Raw genomic sequence first — 23,702 nt, 5'->3', positions numbered from 1 at the left:
GTAGAGTTAATACCCTTGACCTTTAACAAGGCACTCTTCATTATTTATGAATCAGTTCTGACAAAGAAAACAACAGCAATAGAAACAGAAAATAACAGTGCACACATAATTCTGACAGATGATAACTATCAACTGACGAAATTAAGAAGGAGGAATGTCCCCTGTAGCATGGGAATTAACCAAAATAAATAAACACACAGAGCAATCATTCACACAGAAACATGAAGTGCAAGAATTAATCCATCTTACACTAGATAAGAGATGTGCTGCTGGAGCAAAAACAACAAAGGAAATCTGCTGTTGGAGCAGAAACGTAATAAGGGTGAAACCCCTCAGAAGCATATCACATAAGTGACAGAAAAACATCATACATAAATGTACCTTTTTTAGAATTGTCAGTGTTGATTTCCCTGTTTGTAGTGAACAGTTTATAAATTTTGTCAGAAGCATACTTTCCACCATCCATGGTCAGATGACATATTTGTGTGCTCAAATGTGCTGGTTCATTTTTGAGTATAAGAAATATTTAAATAGGCAGTATTTTTGCCGACCTTCTTGCCTGAAGGTAATGCACTCTTCCTTTTGTTGGTTGCAACTGAAAAAGACTACAGAGGGTAATTTCCCATGACTATTTGACAGGCTCATTGGGTCACTAGGGTGATGAAGGCCTTTTGTAGACAGCGAGGCGTAGAGATTTAGACTTGAACTGTAAGAGTAAGGAGTAGAGATTGATACATACTTATCTATTCCTGGGTTAAAATGAGACTTGTTCTACAGTGGATGCTTGGCTGCACCTGGTCCAGTGGAAACTTCCAGGCCAGGTTATTAGCATGCTTTGTGAGTAGCACAGATTGTAGCATAGTACAACGGTCAAGCCACCTCCGGGGGATTGACCAGGTGATGGTTCTCATTAAGCTTGAAGATCAGGATTGCGGTGTATCTGAAGAAAGTTTGAATATTATTTTGAGAGTACAACTTGCCGACTTAACAAATACTCTTCTCTTTTTACTTGTGACAGATGCTACATTACGATCTAATCTAACTTTTGCAATGATCTAGAATGAATGCCTTACTCTCCTTGATCTTTGAAATATACAGACTTTGTCACTTTATGTAAAGAATTTAAGGATTATTTTTGTGGGTGGTGGCAAGTTTGGCCCAGGTGCTGGTTTAAGTGACCTATGGGTCTGCTTTGTCATGATATTTATTTATTTATTTATATGTTTATTTTATTTATTTATTTGCAGTTTGTTAATAGGGAAAGTCCATTGGGGCAGAATGAGCCCGTTTTCAATGGAGGCCCGGGGAGAAAAGCTCCATATACAATTATTACAAAACTAATATCAATAAAGTTAAGAAATACAATACAATTTTCAAAAACACAGTAATATAGAAGACAGAATAATAACATTTGAGCGACACAGTAATATAGAATACAGAATATTAACATTTGAGCAACACAGTAATACAGAAGACAGAATAATATCATTTGAACAAGGTGTTGTAACATAGTATTGAATGAAATTAAAACATAAACATTTTGGGGTACATAAGTATAATGTGGAATGCAAGCATTTATGCACACAAAGTTTCATGAGGTGAGAGGGAGGAAGAATTAGAAGAGGGGAGTAGAACAGGAAAAGGTGAATAGGTTGAGTTATGAGAAAGGAAAAAAAGGGGAGAGGGGGTGGAAATGAAATGAAGGGAGTCACTAGGTTGAGTTTTGAGAAAGGAGGAAAAAAGGAAGGGGGGGCAGAAACGATATAGAGAGGGTCAGGTGGGGTGAGAGCATAAGCATTCCCAGTGAGAAGAGAGACAGGAATGGAGCAGGGGCTTGAAGGTGTAGTAGTTTTGGGTGATTCGAATGTGGGGGGAAGTGAATTCCATAGACGAGCAAGGTAGAAAGACAGGAGAGATTGCCCAGGTGAGCGTCCAGGTTTGTACACTTCGAGGAGGTTCTGGTTAACGGACCTGATTAGTCTGTCAGGATGATACAAGGTGAGTATGGAGGAGAGGGAAGGGCAGTTAGAGGGCTTGAAAATGAGTTTGTAAGCAGTTAGCAGTTGAATGTAAGAGTGATAGTGGGGGAGTTGAAGGTTGGTGAGAATAGGGGATCCATACAAGAGAGAGGGGATGAGGAAGGAAAAAGAAAGTATATGTTTGGATGAGGGAGTGAGATAACAGCTGTGATGATGCAGCATTCTGAGCTTTTGGCATGTTTTCTTAATACTAGTTTGTATATGAATGTCAGACTTTAAATGTTCGTCAATGATACAGATTCAGTGGGAATCTTATTCTGACTGACTATGGAGAAGGAATTTTTATCGATAGAGGTGTTTTTAGATGGGGTAAAGATCATGATTTTGGTTTTGGATGCATTGAGAGCAATGTAATTATTCAACATCGAAGACTCGCTGCAAGAGAAGGCATCTTGTGTTAGCTGCTTGAATTTGGGGAGGGATTGAGCATATCAAATTCTAGTGGAATCATCTGCATGTTGGACAAGTTTGGTATTTGGAATGCACTGATGAAAATTATTAATGAAGATGTTAAAATGTAAGGGACCCAGTATAGATCCTTGTGGAACTCCTGTGGGAGTGTGAAGAAAGGAAGAGGTACTATTGTTCTACTTGATGGCTTGTTGTCTATTAGAAAGGTAACTGGAAAACCAGTTAATAGAGAAGGGAGAGAGATTGTGAAGAGAGAGTTTGGGCAAGATAAGTTTGTGGGAAACAGTACTGAAGGCCTTTGATAAGTCTAGGAGAAGGGGAGATACAATGTTGCCAGAGTTTCAGGCGTGTTTGATGATGTCAAGGAAGGAGAGAAGGGCAGTGGTAATACTATGTCCAGGTCTAAATCCATGTTGAGTTGGAGAAAGAAGTTGAGTGTCTAGGAGGTAGGGAAGGAGTTGAGGTATATGCATTTTTCAAGGACTTTTAAGATAGGGGACAGGGTGGCTATAGGACAGAATTTAGAGATTTCAGTATTGTTGCCTCCCTTATGGAGGGGGATGATGAACACTTTCTTCCAGAGGAGGGGTACATAGGATTCTTGGATTGAACGGTTGATGAGTATGGTGATGGGAAGGGCTATGCCATCTGCAGCTAGCTTGAGAAGGTTAGGTGGAAGGTTGTCCGGGGCATGGGAGCATGGTTTTAGTTTTAGTAGAAGATTTTTTATGGTGTGTAGAGATACAGGTTGTATGGTAAAGGGGGGGGGTGAGTAGTGTTGATGTCAGTGGGACTAGAGTTAAGGGTGTGGGATGAGGGTGGAGTAGAAGTGTTTTTGGAGAATGATGAGGTGAGCTTGGCTATTGAATCAGTAAAGAAAGAGTTGAATTGGGTAGCTATGATATGAACTGGAGAGTTAGGGTCAGGGGAGGCATTGTCTTTTTTGCCAGGAGAGAGGAGAGCAGATATACCATTCCAAATTTTTTGGGGGTTGGATATATGATTGTTTTTAAGCTTGGAGTAGTAGGACTTTTGGTCTAAAGCAATTTGTTTTTTCACTTTATTGCAAAGTTGCTTATACTCAATAAGAAAATTAGGTGTTTTAGATTTATGGTAATGTGTCCAAGATTTATCCCGGAGATGCATAAGTGTAATAGTTGCTTTAGTTAGCCAAGGGGTAGATTTGGTTTTGATTCTTTTAGTTCTGTGGGGAGCAAAGCTGTCTAGTAGGTTATTGAATGTAGTATTGAAGTATATAACAGCATCGTCAAGGGGGGGGGGGGGTTACAGGGTTCCGGTTCATATGTTTTAGTGAGTCAGAGAAAGCTAGAGGGTTGACATTTTTTAGGGTACGAGTTGTCATGTAGTTGTGGTGAAGATGGAGTGAGGATGGTGAGTGACGAGCAAAGGCAGGGAGAAGATCGCTGAGGGAGTCAGGTAGGGTGCCGTTGTCAGAAATGGAGTTGGGGTGAGAAACTAATATCAAGTCCAGAATACTGCCAGTGTTGTTATCTTTATTAAATCTGGTGGGGAGAGGTAATTATTTGGGTGTAGTTGTATAGGTTTATAGGTTTATATTCTGAGATGATGTAGGTGATTGAATAGAAGCACAGTTTACATTTACATCACCTAGGAATATAGTTTAATTTTTTATATTGGATGAGAACCAAGACAAGATATCTTCAATGGGGATGATATTTCCTGATGGAATATAAACAGCAGCTATACGTATGTTTTTATGGTTATTAATTTTTAGGAGGGCCGGGGTTAGTTCAGCTGTTGCAAATTGGGGTATAGGCTTGATAAAGGGTGTCATGTTAGGGAGGAGGAGAAAAGTAGGGCTACTCCACCACCTTTCTTTAGAGTTCTGTCATTTCTTATGATCTTGTAGTTCGGAGGGGTAATTTCGGAATTTTTATATGTGGGGTTTTAGCCATGTTTTGGTGATAGAGAGAATGTCAGGGTGGTAATGGGATAGCCAGGCATGAAGGATAGGAAGTTTACTGCATAAACTTTGGGTGTTAATGGTAGCAAAAAAGAGAGATTTATGGTGTAAGAGTGAGGAAGACAAGTTAGGGTTCGAACAAAAACCCCCAGCCAGTAAACCAAAAAAAGAATTTTTGGTAATAGAATCATTTTTATCAGAGATAATCTTTCTTCTATAGTAAAGAACATTTTCTTCCATCTATTAATGTATTCTGTGATTTTATTTAATAAAATTTTATAATTTATATTTATAGTGTCCTTCCATTTAGACAGAATATGAACCCCTAGATATTTCAATTTATCATTGGTCCAGTTAAAGTTATTGTAATTAGATAGAGTGTTATTCAATTTTTTATTGATGAGAATAGTTTCTGTTTTGTTTTGGTTAAATCTAAGGTTTGAGATTTCCTCAAAGAGTTTTAATGATCTGATAATGTGATCAATAGATGAATCAATATTTCTAATAGTTAATAAGATATCATCTGCAAAGAGTAAAATTTTAGAAGAATAGTTCTCATTAACATCAAAATTTTTATGTTTATATTGTTTCTTATAAAATTAGCAAATGGTTCTATTGCTAATGCAAATAGTAGTGGGGATAAAGGGCAACCTTGTCTAGTGCCTTTTAGAATTTGAAGTGGGCCAGATAAAAAAGCGCCAATTTTAATATACACTATAGAACCTTCATATAATTATTTTAACAAGTTTAGGATTTCTGAGGAGAAATTATATTCTTTTAATACCATAAATAAGTATGTCCAGTTAATAGAATCAAATGCTTTATCTAGATCTAGACTGATGAGTGATAATTCTTTTTTTTTTTATTTGCAAAATCTATTAAAGTTAAAGTCTAATAGTATTATCCTGAACTTTTCTGTTCAGTATAAAACCTGTTTGATCGTTGTTTATTAAAGTCGGCATCATTTGATTTAATCTGTTTGCTAAAATAGACGTAACTATTTTATAATCTATATTTAATAGGGAAATAGGACGATATGATGAAACAAATTTGGAGTCCTTATCTTGCTTTAGAATGGGAGAAATTAGTGAATATTTCCAAGAAGGACAAAGTTAGTCACTTATTCGAACTTCCTCAAGTGCTTTCATTAATATCTTCAAAGCGGAATCAGGGAAAATTTTATATAATTCACCTATTATGCCATCAAGACCAGGGGCTTTATTATTTTTAAGATTTTGTATTCTTTCTTTAACTTCTATTAATGATATTGATTTAAGTAATCTATTATTTTGTTCTTTAGAAAGTTTATTATGTATATTGTTTTTTAGAAATTCTATTTTTGAACTATTATTAGTAAAGTTTAAGTTTGCTTTATTCATTGTTTCATGATATGAACGAAAAATCTCTAAAATATCTTTTAGATCTGAAGAAGGCTTTGAATTGTATTTAGATGTGTCTAATATTTCAATTATGTGTCTACTCTTGTGAAAACTTTTTGTTTTGGCTGCTAATTTATGCATATGTTTTGGATTAGATGAAGAAGATTGTAATTTTAACCTCTCTAAATTAATTGCTACTTTATGACTACGAATTTCTAAATATTCAAGATTTAGTTGTTTTAATTCCAGATTCGAGCCCAGTTCTTTGGGGTGTAAGTTCATTTTTAAAGTGTCAATTTTCAATTGTAGATTTAATAATTCTTTGTCCCATTCTTTCCTTTTATGAAAATACCAGGTTTTTATTTTCCCATATATATAAGATTTTAAAGAGTCCCAAATAAACACTTTATTTGTGTTATTATTATTATTAAGTTCAATATAATAGTTTACTTCCTTTATAAACCATTCTTTGAATCCTTTTATCTTAATAATATAAGCTGGTAGTCTCTGCCAATGAATAAGATCGTTTAGTTTAATTTTAATTTTAAATATTATGGCATTGTGGTCTGACAGAGGGCATGATGTAATCACTACATCTTGAGTCTTAGATAATAGGCTGTCAGATATAAACACTTTATCAATAGTTGTCTGTGTACCATATCTATAAGAAAAGTGAGTAAAATTGGGAGACCTCTGCTCTTTGATCATGTATATGTCTTTTAGGTTATATAATGAGACAAAATCTATCAATTCTTTGGCTGATGCAGGTATCTTAATATTGCTGATATTAGTGGTATCTTTAGATGATAGAATACAATTAAAATCACCTGCCAAAATGATATCTCCTTTAGAATTTGCTGTTATTATTTCCAAATATTTGTTTGCAGATTTAGCACCAATACCAGGTAGCCAGTACATATTTGCTAAAGTAAAATATTTCTTATTCAATTCCAATACTACTAGACACAACATACCATTTTTATCAGAGAAACTGTTAATTATTTTAGGTATTGGTAATGTATTTTTCCACAAAATCATGGTTCCTCTTCTCTTTGTTTGGAAATGAGATTCAGCTAGAATACTATAACCTTTAAAAGCCATTTTTCTAGGTCTTTCTGAATAATGTGCTTTCTTGCAAAAATATAATGTCAGCTTTATTAGATGCTAGGTATTTGAGTAACCTTCCTCTTTTAGTAGGGTTATTAAGACCATTTGCATTCAGAGACAGACATTTAAACCCAGACATTGATTACTTTAAGCTTTTGATGGATAAATACTATTCTGGACTTAATTAACAAGTAATGTTCAGAGAAGATGAAAATATAACTATATACAAAACTAACCATGGAACATCTAGTTCCTGGTTTGATGAAGAAGTCATCAATACCACCCTCTATCATCCTTAGTGCTCAAGACTATCGTTCTCTAATGCTACTACCTAATATTTTATTGAATCAACAAACTACAACCTATTAATTCTCCAGGATGAATAGGTTTTACTATGTAGGAGATATTGTGGAAAAACATCAATTACCATGAATAATGTAATTTTCAAAATTTTTAAGAACAGTGTCTTTAAACTTGTATCATGACATAGTATATCATATTCATTTATGTCTATTTTATACTAATACAGATCTTAATCTAGTATACTACATTAGATCAAAACCTACTTATCTAGGAATTCAGTAAAGAAGTTTATGTATAAAAATAAGAACATTTATCAAAACATTCCTGTATGAACTTGTCTGTGAAATCACAACAGTGTTAATATTTACTATAGAATCAGCATATTAATATATAGCCTATAGGCTTATTTTCCTTTTATATAAGATATAAAATCACCAGTTTTTCCTTCCCCTAAAAAAAAAAAAAAAAAAAAAAAAAACACATATCTGATTGACCTTAAATAATTTCTTAAGGTATTAAAGATATTTAAAATAAAGATGTACTAATGAGAATTTTTTTACATGAGAAGATAATATTTAAGTTGCACAAATATCTATGCAGGTATATAGATCTGTGTAATCATCAAAAACATTAGATTTTCTTTCCAAAAATGTGAGTCTAAAGAAATGTAGTGTAGCTTGATTTTGATAAAAATATCATATAATTAAGTCACAGCTTTTAACCTTCAAGGACACTTCAGTTTTAGATGTTATAGTAATAATGTGTTCCCTTAAGTTGTCCTTTTTAACAAAATACATTAACACATTTTACCAATATTTTTTCAGTTAGAGTGGCAGTGGTTAACATGCAATATATCTTTTGCTAGAAAATGTAGTCTACAGACAGTAAAACATTCAATATTTTATGAATATTAGTGAAAATGTCAGATTGTAGTATGCACTTATGTAGCTGGAGGTGGATTAAGTAGATCACAATTTCACCATTCACTATAAATCTAACATGATGTAAACTATTAATTAGAAAAGCAGTTAAAAAGTAAAGGCTACCTTTGGAAATAACAACTGTCCTCATGTCCTGATGAAAGTAGTAACTATAAGTCAAGAGTAACCATCCCCACTTTGCACTGCCCCCCCCTAACAGTCTTCTACTACTATCACTGACTAGTGAGGCAAAAGCATCACTTCAGTAACAACTAAGATCATTCTCTAAGCAGAACTGTCTCCTTTTCTTTGGAACTGAAATTTTTCCTGCCCCAATATATTATTTTACCTTTTTATAACATAATTATTATTTATTGTAATGGTCTGTTTGCAGCTTTGGCTTCCCCAATCCAGCAGTATTGCCATCAACCAACAACTCATATAATCAATAAGATTGGGGACGAAGATATCAAGATGAAAGCACAGAAAATACATAGCTGTCCCAAAATCTACTTTAAAAATAATAATAACACATTAACCCCCAATAGATAATGTATTTTAGTGACTTTATAACCATTGCATATGCCGCTTTCTGCTCTGCTAACCAAAAAGGATCAGATGACCTAGTCTATGTTTTCACTGTATCTGTTAGCTACAGCTGCCAGCTAATGATCAAGTGTAAACTACTTTGTAAAACATGTCATCAGAAAACTTATTATGAAGGGAACAACATAGGCATCAACATTGGTTTAGTAAAAAGGACCTTTATATATGTCGCTCTTGGTATGTGATAAAGCATTCAGTTGTTCCGTTTTCTTTTTCTTTTTTTTTTCATGTGAAGATTTCTGGTAACGTGAATACGTAACCAAAGTTCATATGACAAAAGAGACTTCGAGAGAGTACATGCATAAGTCTCTTGTATTACAAAGAAGATCTGACCAAGAAGTCTCGAGGCAACAGCCTTCTTTTTCCTTTTTTTTCCCTTCCTTCTCCTTTAACATTTGAATTTTGGTGGTTAAAAGCTCGCACTAGGGAATCTGCAGCAAGCTATGATAACTGTTCACGAGATACTCGTGATGTGCATTTTGTGAGAGAAAAGAAAAACAGAATATGTTACTCAAAAAGCATGTATATGAAGTACAAAAAAAAAAAAAAAAAAAAAAAAAAAAACTTTGCCCCATTTTATATAAATATAAAATTTTCTGTAACTATCAATTTTACTGGCCAATGTATCTGATATCAAGCATACAAACCCTCCTGTCCCTGCAACACACACTCCACCAGCTTTCATCAGAAAATGCATCTCCTTTTCCCTGTCCATCAGCAGAGGGACCCACAATCCACATTTAGTAAAGACAAACCTCTCAAGTGTATGAGAATGCATTTTTACATGTCATGACGGATTCTTAGAAAGAAAACAATCTTCTCTTATTGTGATAAAGAACAATTTCCAATACCCTTTAAACTATTTAGTACAAGTCACATTAAGTTATATCCGTTAGCTCTAAAAGGACCCAAGCATAACATGACATTTAGCAGGAGAGAAAGCCCGCTGATGCAAAAAGGGGCTACACTTTCATTTAATTGTACTGAGATGGGGAGCCTTCATTTCACTTATCTGAGCAATCTATATCATCATAATCTAATACACATACAGTATCCGGTATTAAGGAGGTTCTTGTTTTAACCAATATTTCTATGGTATTGCTACATTGCCCCTATGTAGTTGTCAACTAATAATACACTCTGTCAAGGGAAGATTTAGAATTTTAACATCTATGTTTAACATTCTAGCGTATTTGTATTAAAGGCTTTTAAACAGCAAATAAATTAAAAAATAAATAAACAAATAAGCATACTTAATAAATATTAAATGATTTATTTACCTTAACATGTATGTTTTTCCCCAATGTAGGTGATTTGTAGCACGAAAATATTGGGATTTGAAGGGATTGTGGAAGAGCTTCATTTGTATTATTTACCCTTAAGCTTCTTGCTTGTTTTATCAATCAATAACATTTTTCCATTTGTTGCCTGCCTTTTTTAAACTAGGTAATGAGATGTCCAGTCCATATCTTCAGTGTTTTCCAAAATCTTATTCTTTTTCACATATTCAGAGGCGTCATCAAGATTATTAAATATTTTTATTCCTTCAGATAGATGTATTTTAATTCTGGCAGGAAAAATGATTTGTGCTTTAATTTCAGCTTTCTTCAGATTTTTAATGAGAGGAATGCAGGCTTTTCTTTTAGTTATTATAGTAGAGGTATAGTCATTGTCAAATCGTATGTTTCGACCATTAATTTGTATAGGATTACCTGCCCACGCTGTTCTCAGGATTAAGTCCCTGTCTTGAGATGATAAAAATTTTACAATAATGGATCTTGAAGCATTTGGATTTTTTGACACAGACATATTTGACAATGACCTGTGAGCTCTCTCTATCCCAAAAGAGAGAGATTCAGGTAGGTTTAGTGTCTTAGGTAACCAGTCATTCAAGAACTGTATTGTGTTATTTCCTTCCATTTTTTCAGGTATGCCATATATTCTAATATTATTTCTTCGTGACCTTGATTCTAGGTCCTCCACTTTATCTGAAAGTGCGGTGTTTTGCTTTAGTAAGAAGTCAATCTGGCTATCATTTTCATGCTGTCTTCCGTCTATTTCATTAAGAGCTTTTTCAATTTCTGTTATCTGGTCTGTGTGTCTTGTAATTATCTCCTTGAATTCTTCAATTTGCTTTCTATTTTCTTTCTTCATGTTTTCTATGATTTTTTCTAAATTGTCCATTTTCATGGAAAGATCTTGAATACTGGATATTATTGTTTGTAATTCTTTCTTCATGGAAGTTTCCTGGAGAGAGGCTTTTGAATGACTCATGGCTGAGAGAGTCTGTTATATTCAGCTGCTGTACTTCTGACAGGATGTAATTCACTTTCTATTCACCAAAATTGAAATATTTGTAGAAAAAAATAATCCACTGTATCTAAATATATAGGTGAAAGAAAACTTAGATGTTTTTAAAATAATATTAAGAAAATTTCCTGTCAGAGAAATTTCTGTTAAGCAGAACATCAAAAAAGTGCTGTTATCTCTCTGACATCTTGGCCACTCCCCCGATGATACATTTTTTGGCATTCAGCTTGAGGCCATGTTTCTGGCACCAGTCATTTGTTTGGGTGAGACCCTCTTGGAGGACGTCCACATAACTTGGGGAATTGATGACCGTGCCCAGCTTGCAGTCATCTGCAAATTTGGTCCTGGTGAGGAAACTCTGTGGTCTCTCCAGCTGCTGCATGTGCTTTGCGAGGTACATGATGAGGGGGGCATTATACTCAGTAATTAGCCTTATAAGGGAAGAATACAGGGATGTTATGACCTCCTTGTCCCTGTATGAGATACCCTTATTTATGAGGTGGGCCATGTAGAAAGCTTTCTGTGCAGTGGAGGTAACATGGTGGTAAAAAGTCAGCTTGCTATCAACCTGGGTTCCCAAATCTCTCATAACTGATTGCTTGCTTAGGATGTTATTATTAATGTGATAACATGTGGGGACATCGCTCTCCCAAAAGGGGATGATGATACATTGTTTGGCATTCAGATTGAGGCCATGTTTCTGGCACCAGTCATTTCTTTGGGTGAGACCCTCGTGGAGGACGTCCACATCACTTGGGGAATTTGATGACCGTGCCCAGCTTCCAGCCATCTGCAAACCTGGTCAGCCATAGCCCACTGGTTTTGGCCTGTACCTCAGAGAAGTATATCCCGGATAACAGAGACTCCAAGACTGATCCATGAGGTACGACACTCGTTACGGGTCTACTGCTTGAGGTGGCCTCCCCTATTATGATTAGGTGGGTTCTATCAGTCAGCCACTTTGCTACCCATCTGGCAAAATATGGATTGATGCCAAGTTGAGAGAGTTTATCAAGTATGCCCGAGTGGGGAATAGTGTTGAAGGCTTTGGCCAGGTCAAGGTATGCGGTGTGCACCGTCTTCCAATCGTCTATGGCTTGGTGACTGTTTCAAAGAAGTCAACCAGATTTAACAGACATGACCTTCCCTTGACAAAGTGAAACTGTGTGGGCTCGAGTGTTTGGAGGTTGCCAATGTCCCTGTTAATGAAGTCCATGATAATCTGTTCCACGGCCTTGCAGATTAGGCTAGTTAGGCTGATGCGTCTATAATTTCCCGGATTGGTGGACACTCGACCTTTGGTTGAATAGAGTGCCTAATGGTGCTGCAAGTTCATGCCTGACTTCATGTAGGATGCAGCCTGGAATGTTATCTGGTCCCACAGAGCCTGTATTTTTTGCCTTTGAGAGGACAGTAATGACCTGTTCCCTAGAGAAAAGGGGTTGGGGGCAGGTACTGGGGATGTCCTGATTTACTGATGGGGGGCAGAGGGGTGAAGTTTTCACTAAATCTGTCAGCCAGTAGGTTGGCTATATCTACAGCATTTGTATATGTGGTGTCCTTGACCACCAGTTCTGAACAGATCTGGGTGCTTCTTTGAGATTGTGGACATATGTGAAGAAGACCTTATGGTTGTCTCTAGTAGATGTGGCCAATTTGGACCCGAACTTCGCTTTAGAGGATTTCACTAGTGCTCTTATTTGCTTGCTCAGGCTAAGGAGAGATTGCCTCCAGTTGGGCACCTGCTCCTTCTTGGTCCTGGACAGCAATTTTTTCCTTTTGTTATCTAGTTTATTTATTGCAGATGTCTATCAGACAGGTTTACTCTTCCTTGCCGTGGATGATTTTGTTCTGTCGGCTATTCCTGAACCCATGCATTGATATAAATGCTTGTATAGTACATTGGTGCCAGTTCCTACAGAGGGGAAGTGGGCTGTGAAGCTGTTTATACCATCCCTCAGGAGGTTGTAATCAGCTTTGTTGACGTTTTTTTGTTTGACCCTAGCTAGAGGGGGGGGGGGGTCAGGGGAGATGATGACTCAAAAGTGACCGCTTTATGATCAGATCTTACCAGGGAGGATGATACTGTAGGGGTGCTGCACTGGTTAATCATGTTGGTTAATACCAAATCCAAGATATTATCACCTCTTTTGGGGGTAACGACTAGCTGTTCTAAGGCATTTGCAATGATAAAATTGCAGAATCTCTGGGCATTTGTGTTCTGGCACGAGTAGTTTTTCCAATCTATGATTGGGTATTTAAAGTTGCCCAGGATCAGGTAAAGGGTTGAATCTTGATAGAGTCAAAGAGGTCCAGATAGGTGGAGTGGGAATCTCAAGTCAAATTTGGGGTCCTGTAGCTAACTATGATTTGAATAGGGGTCTTTTCAATGGTTAACTGCACCTGGAGTGTCTCCTGTTTGTCATACTGTTTGACCAGCCTGGAGGTGTGTGTGTCTTTAAAATATATTGAAACTCCACCTCCTTTGACTTTGCTGCCTACAATTTGGGGTCTGAATGTATGGTACGATGAGTAACCAGGTAAGGCTGGGGTGCTCTCTGCAGCTTTGAAACTAAATTCCTTGAAAAATGCACCTGAAACTCAGTTCCTTGAAAAATGCAGCTGGTAGTTGGTGTAGGATTTGGGCTCTTGTTTTCTTCAGCTAAGGTGCACATACCTCTCAACTGTACAGATTTTTGCAGAATGTCCAGATTTTGTCTCAAGTTTTTGGTCTGTTCCTCATAAAAACTGTGCTTTTTTAACAAGTCACTGGGATGATCTAAAGATTAAAGTCACTAAATAATGACATGCATTTGAGTTTCAGACTTCATATCCTTCAGAAAATGTATGCTAACACAAATCCTGTTATTCTAACAACTTTCTAAGTTTATAAGAGCAGTATTTAAAATGTGTCCCTATTTTTGGCCTTTGTCCCCCCATTATATCAGGCTTCATCCAGATTTCTTGTGCTAAGAGGTTGAGAAGTATGGGTACAGGGTTTGAGCCTAAGCAAATTACTAACCACCTGCTAACCCTAATTAGGGCATTTCAATCTCTCACACACACATACCTCAGCCTCTTAGTGCAAGACGTCTGGACAAAGCCTAAATAGGGACAGTTTATAACTATTGCTGTCATGAACTTAGAAAATTGCTAGAATAACAGGATTTATGTTGGTATGCATTTTTCTAAGGACATTAAGTCTAAAACTCCAATGTCTGTTATTATTTAGCAACTTCAGTCCTTTTTATGAAGAACAGACACAATATGGGGCAATTATCTGGACATTTATCAAAAAACTGTACAGTTGAGGAGCATACTACCTACCTGTTATACATACAAACACTTCTGTCCCTCTTACACCACACACCTCCCTCCCTCCCTCTTACACACACACACACACACACACACACACACACACACACCTACCTCTCTCTCTGACACACACACACACACACACACACACACACACACACACACACACACACACACACACACACCTCTCTCTCTGACACACACACACACACACACACACACACACACACACACACACACACACACACACACACACACACACACACACACCCCTACCTCCTTCCCTCCCTGTTACACACACACCCCTACCTCCCTCTTACACATACACACACACACACACACACACACACACACACACAGACACACACACACACACCATACCTCTCACCCTCTTAGCACAAGAAATCTGGACATAGCCTGTCATAATGGGGGGGGGGGGGACAAAGGCCCAAAACATTTAAAATATTGCAATTATAAACTTAGAAAGTTGATCAAACAACAAGTTTTGCATTAGTTTAATTTTCTTAAGGATATAAGTCTAAAGCTCAAATATCTGCCATTATTTTCTGACTTCATTCCTCAATGATTTGCCAGGAGAACACAATTTTATGAGAAACAGACCAAGAATATGTGTCAAAAATCTGGACATTTTGCAAAAATCTGGACAGTTGAGAGCTTACCTCCTTTGGCGGGATTTATTCAAGCCTTGTTTAACAAAAAAAAAAAAATACCCTCAGGGTCTTTTAACACTGTGTTCTGTTCTTGCTCCTCAATTGCTGGAACAAAAGATCTTCAGGATCAGTTCTGCAGTACCGACTTTGCCATGCTAGGGGAGGCACCTGCCCCTTCCACCAACCTAAATCCACCACTTTAACTTGTGGTCTGTAAGTGTCTCTAGTAGTCCATGGAGGGAAGAGAACAGTTAATTTAAATTTCCCTCCATATTCCAACTGTCAGGCAGAAAATACAGGGAAGCAATCAGCTGCTCAGCTTCAGCTGCAAATGTGGACGTTATTGGCTCTTCTTCCTTTTTAACTCAGGGCAAGCAGCTGCTTAACCATGAACATGGCAGTCTCTTTGTTTTCTATAGCCATAACTGAAAATTATTTTTTCTTTACTACATCAAGGCTGGTCATTGGGATGCAAAATCCAGGTGAATGAAATGACCGAGAGGACCCCTAGAAATTATCATACGGACCCCAGTTTTGGAATCACTGTTCTAGACAATGAATACCATCTCAGCCTTGCAACTATAAATAACATGGTAAAGAAAAGAGCAAATGCAGGTCTCACTGACAATATTTTTGTCATTGAACACTAAAAACCAATAAAGAAACAAAAATAGAACAATAATTGACAAAAAACTGCTATGTGCAATCAGTACAATAATACAAAAAAGAGGTTTTTAAAACATAATGGTATTGACGTGACAATATAAACAATGCAGAAATTAATTACTAAGATGTAAACCTTTTTGACAATGCTTCCCTAAAGCAAGCAAAGCCCCCATCAAAACTCAGGGCAGAAATTTGGGGAAATGGAAGCAAAAATCACTAAACTGAGGGTCAGGTTTCATGACCCTGATTTCAAATGTTTGAATGTATGCTCATATATATCTACATATGTATATTTGTGTATCTATATCTATCTATCTATCTATCTATCTATCTATCTATCTATCTATCTATCTATCTATCTATGTGTGTATGAGTGTATGTTTGCTTTATTTATACACACACACACGCACACACATATAGCCTGCAAAAGTGATGTTTTCAGGGGTTTTCAGTGTTTTATGCTTGTTTTAGTGAATGAGAGCAAGTGTGGTGCATTTTGATGGAAATGACATGCATCTTTTTTTCATTTGCTGGTATAATTGTGTGTGTGTGTGTGTGTGTGTGTGTGTGTGTGTGTGTGTGTGTGTGTGTGTGTGTGTGTGTATGTATCTCAGATGATTCACCCCAGTACGGCAGTGCGTTGGTTCAGGGAATGCTTCCCCTTAAAAAAACAGAAGTTTAGTAGTTTTGATACCACAACAATCATTCTATTTTTTAAGTGTCTTCCAATAATGTATATCTGTATCTATTTATCTATATGGTTTACATTTGAATCCTCAAGCATACCAAGAACAAGATAATCAGTCTCAGGATAAACATAACCATTGACACTCATGTACTTATATACATACATACATACAAATGTTTCAAGCACAGGCATTAAATCCCTTCTAGCTTGCCAATATGCCAAAACACTTGTTCCCATAATAAATGTCCAGGCTGTTCTTAAAAATATCTAAACTAGTACTTGCTTTAATGTAATCTGGTAGTCTGTTCCAAGCATCAACTACTCTGTCAGAGAACCAATTAGTACACTTCTCATTCCTATAGAATCTTTTACATAGGTTATCTGACGATTCTCTAGTACTTTTTGATAACCCCAAACATTCCCAAAGGTAGTTGTTCCTAAATGCCCTATATACCTGAATAAGATCTCCTCTTAAATATCTGTAAGAGACACTGTACAAGTTCAGATATTTTAGTCTTTCATGATAACTTCCATGGATCCCTTACTATATTTCTGCTGTACTCTTTCCAGTTTATTCATGCTTGTTTTCCTCTAGGGTTTCTATATTGTTATTCCATACTCAAGTTTGGGTCTATTGTAAATAACAAACAATGATGTCATTATGTTTGATTTCCTAGACTTTATAAATCTTTTTATACAACCTATAGTTCTATAACTATCATTAGCCACTTGGTTGATATGATTAGAAAAACTCATAGCTGAATCTACCCATATACCCTGGTCATTAAATGAGTCTACAGTTTCAATCACTATGTGCTGCATTAAATATTCACCTTTCAGTTTATGTCTCCCAAATCTCATATGCTTAGTTTTTGATGTATTTATCAACATATTATTCTCCTGTGCCCAAATGGTCAATTTAGTCAAATTATTTTGCAGACATGCCTTATCTGTAACACTTGTAATCAGTTTACCCAATTTCAGGTAGTCAGCATATAGACTGTAGAACACCTCAGATAAAAAAGTAAGGTCTGAAAGATACAATCTAAACAAGTAAGGGCCTAGTACAGAGCCCTGTGGGACACCTTCACTGTAACCAAGGATTTCACCTGTCCAGTTGGTATGTGATACTTGCCATGTCCTATTTGTAAGCCATGCAGATATCCATCTTATCAACACATCAATACCTAGTTGTGCTAATTTATTGATCAGTGTTTTGTGCATGACCCTGTCAAATGCTGAAGTTAAATCTATATACATCACATCACAATTTTTCATTCATAGCTGTTACTATATTTGTTAAATAAAATCAAGAATTCAATACATAGGAGGTTCAGATTCAAAAGTTTACTAGTGTACACCAGGAGGCAAAAAACGTACAAGTACAGAATTTTGTCTAACATGAAACAGGAAGCACACAATTTTATATAGGTTTAACATTCAAGCTGTGCCCACCTTACTGACGTGGTATGTCACAGGGCATCTACATCACTTTAGCTTACAGTCCTCTATTCATAAAAACTGATGATGCTGTATATTTTAAAAAAGTTTTCCTCTGGTAACAATACGGCCTTGCTATCCTCCTGGTCAGACATAATGTCTTTCTGTAAAGTTACTTCTTCAAGGTTTCATATCAGTTCGAATACAATAGCAGATTCAGTCTTTTAATACACATCTTTGTTCACTGTTACACTTTCCCACCAGCTGCATGCTATCTCAGTAACACATATACAAGGCCAAATCATCCCAGCAGGAAAGAGCAGAAGATTTCATTATTTCACACATTTAATTTCCTGACCCAGCAGATAATCACTTGTAAAAAGCATAAACATTAAAACTTGCAAAGCTAGCGTCTGCCAGGGTCGAAGGTCAGCTTGCTTCAAGCCACATTGCAGTTTCAAAACTACTTACATTTACACACGAATTAATCCTTTCTGTTATATGATTAATAGAATAAAATGCATTATATACTACTTTGCTTTTAAACTAGCATTTCTCATATATTCAAATACACATTTTTCTAACAATTTCCCCCCTATTAATACTTTTTATTCTATTTTGAAGTATGCATAGTGTCATTTCATCTCCCAACTTCTTCCACTTAGGATTTTCAGCTAGGTGAGTCATTCAATCTATACTTCAGAAAAAATGTCATCTGAGATCAATTTTTCAATCTCAATATCTTGGTACAAAGTTTCAGTAACAGATACATCAATAAACTCTTTGATTAATCTTTTCATGCAGGGAATTCCACAGCAAACACATGCTCCTATTAGGAGTATACCCACACAAATGGCAATCAGAATATTCATTAGGATGGAACCCCACCCCCCAAATAGATTCTGGAAAAAGTCCATCAGTGGGTTTGGGCCTGGTTCAGTCATGGCTGATACTTGCTGAATTACCTCTAGGTGGTTATTAATTTCATGCCTGATATCTGGTATGTACGCACAGCATTCTTCTTTGATAAGCGCGCATGTACCACCTCTCGCCGCTAGGGTGAAGTCAAGAGCCATTCGATTTTGTAGCACAACAGTTCTCATTGCATTCAGTTCATCAGTCACCAGTTCTAGGGCAGAAAAAGTTGCATTACTCATTACTTCGAGAAGTTTCGACAACTTCCTCAGCTCCCAGATCGATTTGACTGCTCCATAGGCTGGGAATATTCCTGCCCAAGATATAACACTGTCACTCAAGTCCATATGAGTCAATTTGCTTTTGTCTTTCACGGCATTGTGGTCTTTCCAGCCAGTTTCGATCTTTCCAACTGGATTTACAGGTTTTACAACTGGACCTACAGGTTTTTCAACTGGACCTTTGGGTTTTCGAGCTGCTTCTCTCACGTTTCGTACCTTACCCAAAGGTAATTCTGCAGTATGTCTTATTGCCGGAACCAAATAACCCAAAAAACAACTGCCGGACCAATTCTCAGGTAACCATTTATATGCCTTTTTCCCCACAAATAAAATAACAGTTTTCTACTTTAGTACTAATATGCATTAGCCCTGCATGAAACATTTTCTGATCTATAACTGAGAATTGTTTAAACAAACAGGATTCTTGCGAATGTCATTCATGGTTGTTTTCAATGAGTTCAAATATGAGTCATAATTAGTATTGCAAAAAGTATTGCCATTACTATTCTTAATATAACACAGATAAGATATGGTTATATTACAATTGCTCCAGCCCACCTGGAGAGTATCATTTTTATAAAAACATACAATTCCTCTTTGTGTGACAGGTAAAAATAAAGCTATTTTGTCCTGTGATCTCACAGTTCCTGTATCGAAGAGTAAATTCTCCCAAGTCTCATTTATCCCCAAAGGGAGAGCAGACATTATCAGTCCTCCATATGCTGTTGGTATAGCTGTACAAACCCATCAATTTGAAATGTTCATAGTCTCTGCATATACACGCTTCATGGCTAGGTATGTGCTAAAATTTGGATGCCAGTCTATAGACGTTTCATCACGCCTTCCCACTTTCACTTGTGTGGTTGTGTGTAGGATAAACCACAACAAGAGGAAAATTGTCACAATTACAGTCAATAAATGTATACTCAGCAAAATGATTATGCAACATCTCTGGGGTTGATCTAAATTTCTATTCGCTTTGTTTTTGGCCATCTTGGTCTGGTTGTGTAGCAGTCACAAAGTTTTTATCAAGTTGAAAATTCTTTACCGGTTTGCAGTGTGTCAAATGAACCCAGGACATCCTCTCGGCCACTCTAACTGCAGTAGGCGTTGCCAACAGAACCTGGTACGGTCCTTCCCACTTTGGACTCGCCCAATTCTTCCTTTTCATCACTTTCAGCCACACCCACGTCCCAGGCTCCAAAACTGCTTCCACCGGTCTGGTCTGTTCCTTATCTGAAAAAGAGTTAAACTGCAAAACAGATTTATTTGTTAACAGTTTCCTCATATAACTAGCTAATGAACTGTCAGCCTCTTGCTCTGCAGGCATGAGATCTTTCCACTGAGGCACATATAATGCTCTCCCAAAAACCATTTCAAAGGGAGTCAAACCCTTCACATTTGGAACCGTTCTCATACTCAGCAGTGCTAAAGGCAGACAGTGTATCCAATTCTTTTGGGTCTCCTCAACTAACTTCCTAAGTTTATTCTTGAGGGTACCATTGTACCTTTCCACCAGTCCTGCTGACTGTGGGTGGTAGGCACAATGGTTCTTTAAGGAGATACCAAAAAATCTCCCAAGTTGCTGAATTGCCTGTTTCACGAAATGTGTGCCGTTGTCACTATAAATCCTTTCCGGAATGCCAAATCTAGGGATTACTTATTTTATCAGGGCTTTCGCCACTGTTGCTGCATCCGGGTTTTTGGTTGGAAAAGCTTCTACCCATTTGGAAACATGTCTACAATAACTAAACAGTATTTCTTCCCTTCACACTTACTCAATTCTATGAAATCCATACAAATAGTATGGAACGGATATGGTGGTATAGGAAAACTTCCTTGCTTGGTTTTAAATGCCCCTTGTGCATGATGCTTGTTACAAGTATGACAAGCTGCACAAAATTTTTGTGTGTAATTTGTGAATCCGTATGTTTGGAATATTTGGTTTACTAACTGTACCATCCCCCCTGTTGAGACATGGCACTGCCCATGGCTCAACAAAGCTGCATATCTAAATAAAAAAGCAAACTGCACCCAACTAAGAATAAACAATAGAAATGATGTAGACCAATGGATACCAGCTAGAATTATGCTCGTACACGAGAAGATAAAATTGAATCCTTTATTCCACAACAAAAACAGGTTTAGCGCTTTCAACTGGTGAACCCCAGTCTTCCTCAGAAGAAGACTGGGGTTCACCAGTTGAAAGCGCTAAACCTGTTTTTGTTGTGGAATAAAGGATTCAATTTTATCTTCTCGTGTACGAGCATAATTCTAGCTGGTATCCATTGGTCTACATCATTTCTATTGCATATCTAAATAAATTAGACGGCAATATCGTTTTTCTCTCTTTGGAAATGTACAGTCCATTCTCAAGAATTGCACCTCGTTTTACCCATTTTTGTTTTTCTGCTTTTGTAGTAAGCATCTGCATTGTTTTTAACATATCTAAATCTAAAATCTCAGAGGGATGTAATTCCTCATTCAAAAGTAAAGTTTCTGAGTCTGAGGCTGCTTGCTTTGTAGCTGCATCAGCTCGTGCATTGCCTTTCGAAATCTTATCCTGTTGTTTTGTATGAGCTTCACATTTACAAATAGCTACTTTGGTAGGTAACTGAATAGATTCTAATAACTCCAAAATAAATTGCGCATGATTAATAGGTTTTCCACTAGATGTTATCATTCCTCTATTTTTCCATTGTTGCACAAATACATGTACTGTAGAAAAAGCATACTGACTATCATGTTTACACACTTGTTTTTTGCTAAAGTACATGCCCGCGTCAAAGCTATCAATTCTGCTGCTTGTGCAGACAAGTTATGTGGTAAGGATTGGGCTTCTAAAATTTCAGTGTCTGTAACTACTGCATACCCCACCAGATTCTTTCCTGTAGGACCCCTTCTGCATGAGCCGTCCACGTAATATGTCACCTCGGCATTATCCAAGGGCATATCTGTGAGATCTTGTCTAGGCAAAGCTAACTGTTCAATTTCCTGCAGGCAGCTGTGTGGCGTGCCATCCGCAGGAGTTGGAAGTAATGTTGATGGATTTAATGTCGTACATCGTTCAATTGTCATATGAGGTTGGCTCAGCAGTATAGTCATACATGAAAGATGTCTAGCAGGAGAAAGGTATGCCACTTTTTCTTGCAGTAAAATTATTGCAACTGCATGAGGCACTCTCAATGTGAGAGGGTGGAATAACACCACTGAGGCTGAAGCCTGTACTGCCATTGCAGCTGCAACTACTGCTTGTACACAGTGAGGCAAAGATCGCGCCACTGGGTCTAACTGCGATGAATAATAGGCTATGGGGCGTTGCTTGTCCCCATGTTGTTGCATCAATACTGACGTCATATATCCTTGCTTGCAATCTACGGTCTGAAAGAACCGTTTGTGATAATTTGGAAGTCCTAAAACTAATGAAGAAGCTATCAACTGCTTCAACCTGCAGAAAGCCGTTTCTGCTTCAGGTGTCCATTGTAAAATATCTTGTGCTGCCATTGGTGTCTTATATATCAAGTCAGTCAGTGGAGCAGATTCCAAAGCATAATTTGGTATCCAGCTCCGACAGAAATTAGTTGTACCCAAGAAAGACATCATTTCTTTCTTGGTTGCTGGTTTGGGTGCTTGCAAAATTGCTGTTTTTCTTTCCTCGTCTAGTATTCTACCTTCATTGGATATTACATATCCCAAGTATCTAGCTTGTTTTTTCCAAAGTTGTAACTTACTTTTGTTTACTTTGTGTCCTTGTGTTGCTAAAAATTTCAATAACGCTACAGTATCCTCCCTGCATTGTTGCTGGGCGGGGGCTGCTAGCAAGATGTCATCTACATAAAGTAGAATTTGACTACCTCCTGGTGGGGTAAACCCTGCCAGGTTGCTAGCCATTTCTTGTGCAAATATTGTTGAGCTCTCACAATATCCCTGTGGTAGTCGAGTATATGTATACCTTTTACCCTGAAATGTAAATGCAAACCAATATTGACCATCAGGATGTATAGGTATCGAGAAGAAAGCATTGCTGATATCTACCACAGAGAAATACTTCTGTTGTGGTTTTAAATCATTTAACAAAGTATGTGAGTCTGGCACCGTAGGTGCTGTAGGTATTACTGCATTATTTACAGCTTGTAAATCCTGTACCATCTGCCATTCCCCATTTGCTTTTTTAACAGGAAATAGGGGTGTATTACATGGTGAATCAGGAGATTCTACCAGTACTCCTTCTTTGAGTAATGCTGCTATTATAGGCTTAATTCCTATTTCTGCATCCTTTCTCAAAGGGTATTGTCTTTTCTGTGGTCTAAATGCTGACTTTGGGGTAATTGTAACTGGTCCTGCTGTTCGAATAAGTCCTACATCTGACTTGCCTGTTGACCAAAGAGTTGTTGGAATTTCACATAAGGCCTTTTCTTCTTCTTCTAATAAAAATGCTAATCAGCTGTCCTCACTAGATTGCAAGTGTACAGCTGGATGTGTCTGTGTCAACCAATTCAGTTTCTGTTTCTGTATCCCTTGTTCTGATAGTTCTAAATCAGTCTGTTTCTCCCATCTTGTTACTTTTTCTCCTAAGTCTGCCCATTTTACACTTTTATTCTTTGTCAAGCTGACATGTGGTAATCGATTTGATCTATATAATGCAAGGAATTCTTGAGGCAATGAACAGCTAACTACACTGTTCCCCTCAGTATCCCAGTACAAAG

This window comes from Protopterus annectens, chromosome 10.part0 (genome assembly GCF_019279795.1).
Source record: "Protopterus annectens isolate FY-2018-M chromosome 10.part0, PAN1.0, whole genome shotgun sequence".
Lineage (NCBI taxonomy): Eukaryota > Metazoa > Chordata > Ceratodontiformes > Protopteridae > Protopterus > Protopterus annectens.
This window is presented reverse-complemented; position numbering follows the sequence as displayed.